The sequence below is a fragment of the Meriones unguiculatus genome, chromosome 17, assembly GCF_030254825.1.
Source record: "Meriones unguiculatus strain TT.TT164.6M chromosome 17, Bangor_MerUng_6.1, whole genome shotgun sequence".
Lineage (NCBI taxonomy): Eukaryota > Metazoa > Chordata > Mammalia > Rodentia > Muridae > Meriones > Meriones unguiculatus.
Genome location: NC_083364.1, coordinates 31,517,199 through 31,522,070, shown reverse-complemented (window position 1 = coordinate 31,522,070; position 4,872 = coordinate 31,517,199). Strand labels below are relative to the sequence as shown.

The 4,872-nt window shown below is 41.6% G+C and overlaps 1 pseudogene; it reads left to right on the top strand.

The window, feature by feature from the left end:
• The first annotated feature begins 2,711 nt into the window (after positions 1 to 2,711).
• LOC110540703 (ATP synthase subunit d, mitochondrial-like) lies at positions 2,712 to 3,168 on the top strand (annotated as a pseudogene).
• The last annotated feature ends 1,704 nt before the right edge of the window (positions 3,169 to 4,872 follow it).

The window sequence follows — 4,872 nt, the reverse complement described above, 5'->3', positions numbered from 1 at the left end:
GAGAGTGGCCATTGTCATGGTAAATTCTACCAGAGTGGACACAGGACCAGCCACAGGATTATCATCATGGATTGCTGCAGCCATGAATCATCTGAAGGAATGGGCGGGCATGGGAGCCTTAGCAGGCCTTCTGGTGTTGGTCACCTTGGTTTGCCTGTGTTATATATGCAAGATTAGAGTCTCACAACAGCGTAATGCAGCCATGACCATTCAGGCCTTTACAGCCATCGAAACAGGACAGTCTCCCCAAGCATGGTTGGCTACCATAAAAAGCCAAAATGTTACGCTCAGGATGCGAGGCTAAGCACTGCACTCAGGGTCAGCCACTTTTGACCCAGAGAAGAGCATGTCTGATTGCATGTGGGTTGATGCCCCAGGTCCCGCCTCTGAGAAAAAGGTATCAGACGGGTCTGATGCTCTTTGGGTGGATGACACCTAAATGAACATCTGTACAAAGTCCCAATTTATTTCTAATATCAGAGATCAGACCTCTACTCTTGCCTGATGCATCTAAAACAAAAAGGGGGAACTGTAGAGAGCTGCGTAATGCCGCGCCTTAAAGATGGAGCTGGTTTCTGCCTTCCACCTTCCCGATGGTGAGTGCTCTCTATCACAAACAACTCCACATTTGGCTAAGGCTGAGGATATGGCTTGCTTCCATGTATGTGGACCTATCTGCATTGCCCACGTGGCATGCTGAGGTTGGCTACCCAGAGGCTATTTAAAGTGGGCTGGCTTTACCCAGGGTCAGATGATTGTTCAAGGTTCCTGAATAAACTGCATTGAAAAAAAAACAACTGTTTTATGTCACCTGCTTTTAGATCACTTCTCCCTTATGGGGCTTCCTTGCCTGACCTCATTGGGTGAGGATAAGCTCAGTCCTGATGTGACTTGATGTGCTGGGGTGGGTTGGTGCAGGGGTTCTCCTGTTCTGAGGAGAAGAAGAGGGGGAATAGAAAGAAGAGGGTGGGACCAGGAGAAACGGAAGGAGGGAGCTATGATAAGGATGTAAAGTGGATATATAAATAAAAAATAAAATTTTAAAACATTAAAAAAAAAGGCTCAGCAACTACAATGCCTAAATATGAGTTAACAAGGATGGTACCAATAGACAGGGTCACATGGTTGGAGGTCAGGAAACCTCATGAGGCCTCAACCCTATACAAAGAACTGCAGACAACTAGGGACTGCTGAGCAGAAGAAATAATCTTCACTGTGAAGATTATCAGTTGGTTAACTAAGGTCAAGTGGTCAGCCCTGAGAAAAATCCTGAAAACCTACACAAACAAATAACATTAAAGAAAAGGGGCAGGTTGTATTGATGTATTTAGAAATGTATGTTGTGTTGGGGGAAAGTATATGAGAGGGCTTGGATGGGGGAAAGGAAAATTATGTAATAAAATTATTATCTCAAGTGTAACTAGGTGTCCCTAGTTTATGTCGAGTTGACAAAAATCTAGAGAGCACAGCTAAAACAGTTTGATTCCTTATTACATATGACATCATTATATCTAGGTCACTGGAAGAACTCTACAATATGTCTCTTTTTTATTTTTCCAGTATCTTTTAAAAATAATCCTGTATTTATTGCACATTTTTCAGTCAATCTGCCTTATAGGACTTCCCAGACATGCACTGGATTTTCTCACCTCTACAGTAAAATGGAGTTTCTAACCTATACCTATCCCACTGAAAGGCTTTGATCATTAAAGTTTTGAATATATTTCTTGAATAAAACTGCAGTTTACTAACCATTTTTATCACGGGACAGAAACCCTATTGAGATCTTAGCCTCCCTAAGTTACTTTATTTAAACTATTACTATATTTTACACACATACTTGACCTGTATATCTTTTTCAATTCAATTGCTAATCTCTGTCTCCCAAAAGTGGGATTTTGATGACAATAAGTACCTGTTAAGTGTTGCATGAAATAAATTAAGGTAACATAATGCATTCTCAATAAAAAAAAATAATGAGAGTATGCCCTACTTTTTCAGACTAGTGGACTTAGAAACAAGCACGACAGTACATTTCTCCAATAATAAAGGTGTCTGACACCATCAATACAAGGTCAGAGACACAGGCCAGCCTGGCACAGTAAGGATTTTCACAGCATCCTCAGCGCCACCTCTCCATACACCCAGGAACAGTTTCTGTCCAAGTCACAGATGGCAGAAGAGAGAAAATGGAAGAACAGCTGGTTGTTCCATGGAGGTACCTTGGGCTCTTTCAAAAGCTCAGTTCAAACTGTCCCCGTAGCCAAAACAAAGCAGGGAGAGAAAAGAGAACTAGCTAACGATAAAGCCCTTTATTCCACTTGAAGAGCCTGAATAATAGCCTCAACCCTCTCTTTATCTTTAACTTAGGTGGCCTGGTGCGTACAATTGCAGAGCGTGGGCTCTCAATAATAGTGAGAAAGGCATCTTCACAGAAAGCTCTCCATAGCAATCACCTCTAGTTGTCACTGAAAAGCCTGAGGGAGGAAAATAAAAATGGAGTAAAAGATGGAGATGCACATAGGATTGAGTCTGGTTCTATGTTCATTATAAGAAAGAGGCTGCTACTGATAACTTTACATATAAGGATAAAGTGATTCATTTTGCATTTTAAAAGATAAGTACAGGGCTGAAGGAAAAATGTCCGTCAACACTCGTTGGTTCCTTGCTGCTAGTGACAGTGGTCTGCCGGGTTGATGAAAGATTCCAAGATGGCCTGGTTTAAACTTGCTCTCAAGAGCACTGGTTGGGTAGCTTTTGGGGAGATCATACTCAGAAACCAAAACACAATTGCAAACTCTCTAAAGTCCTGGAATGAGACCTTCCACACCAGGTTGGCTAATCTGCCTGAGAAACCACCAGCAATTGACTGCGCTTACTACAAGGCCAATGTGGCCAAGGCAGGCTTGGTGGGTGATTTTGTAAAGAAGTATAAAGGGCTGACTGTTCTTGTGCGCAAGGATAAATACACAGCCCTGGTGAACAATGAAGAAAAGGAGGATGGGAAAAGCTGTGCTGAGTGCATGTCAAGATCCAGGACTATGAGAAGCAACTGGAAAAGGTGAAGAACATGATTCCCTTTGACCAGATGGCCATTGATGACTTGAAGTCTTTCCAGAAACCAAGGAGTACCTGTACTGGCCCCACCAGCCCATGGAGATCCTGTGAAGCAGACCAGGAAGGAACCCCAGCCTACAATGAAATAAAACATTTCTATAGTGGAAAAAAAAAAAAGATAAGGAGAGCTTTCTTGAAGATAGTGGACACAATAGAGCAAGAAAAAAGCTGGGAAGGGAAGGAGGCAGATGGGAAGTAGACAGGTAGAGGGAGGGGCACAGGAAGGGAGGAAAGGAAGGCAGCAGCGAGAAAAGAGCAAGGGTGGAAATGGAAAAAGAGAACAAGCATGAGCTGGAGTCATTGCTCAGGAGAGAGCTTCTGATGGCTTGAATCTGGATGGAAATAGTGTTCTAGGCTATTCTGTTCTGTAAATAGTCCTAAGTTCCCGTACTGCCTCTGCTACAGAATTATCTCACGGTGAGACAGCATTATTTTTGTGTGTCTATTTTCCATTCTAGACAAGAAACCACTGGAAAAATCAAGACCATGTAATACTCATCTTGAGAGCTTCTACTATGCAGGTTACAGCGAGTAGCTCATCCTCAGTACAGCACTGATCATAGTTCAGTGGTCCCTTCCAGTCATCCCGAGAGGTGGAACTAATAGAGAAGCCAAAGCCTATATCCAAATATTTTTCCATATTGTTCATAGTTTCTCACTTTAGGCAGATTATTTGACTACTTTAGCTTGACTACCGGAAGCTCACTTTCTTCACCTATCAGAGTCAATGGACCAGACCATCAACGTCTGCAGTGTCACTATCTAGTGAGGTAAAGTAAAACTGCATACTTACATCTTGGTAAAATGCAGATCACTGTTGTCAATTATTTACCTCCTCTCAATCATTCACATTAAAAATGATAGCCCCATTATAAATCTCTTTGGTAGTCTCAACAGAGCTACCAAAGACCTGAGCAAACTAAATAATTATGAGATTCTCCCACCTGTCTATAATCACAGGTGACTCAAAGCATAGGGAATTTCTATCTCTTAAAAATTCCCTTTGTGTTTTACAATACCTCAGAAGTGCTTCCATAGTAGGAGATTTTTCTTGATCAGCTTGAGGTGGGAAGACCTATCACTCTTTGTGGCACTACTCCCAAGGCTAGGCTGCTAGACTATTTAAGAGAAAGAAAGTGAGCTGAGCACACATTCATCACCATCTGCTTCCTGACTGTGGATGCAGGACGGCCAGCTGCCTCTAGTTCTTTTCGCTATGACCTTCTTCCCATGGTACACCATATCCTGGAACTATGGGGCAAAACAAAACTAAACAAAAAAACAAGTTCTCCCATCACATATCAACAATATATGCTCCCATGGAAGGGAAAATCTCAAGATAACTAATGACCACTGAGAGAAGGAAAATTAGCTGTTCCCCGGGATGAGCCCTCTAATTGGTTATCCAATGCAATCACAGTCAGAACTGAAATCACATACATACAAAGAATAAAGTCAGCAGGTAGAATTTATATATTTATGCATTTTTACACATATGTAACAATATCAATTACAGAAAAAGAAATCATGACTTTAAAAGGGCGAATGCGAGGAAAGATGGAGAAGGTTTGAGGAAGGAGAGGGAAGAAGAGAGATATAATTATATCTTAGCTTAAAAAGACATAAGAATGAACATGTTGTTCAAGAATAATCATGCATAGGTAAATATACAAATGAACACGTAGTGAGTGTAAGGGCAGCTTGGTAGAATGAAAACACAGTTGAACTTAGAATAAAGTGGTCTGTTCAGTCTCT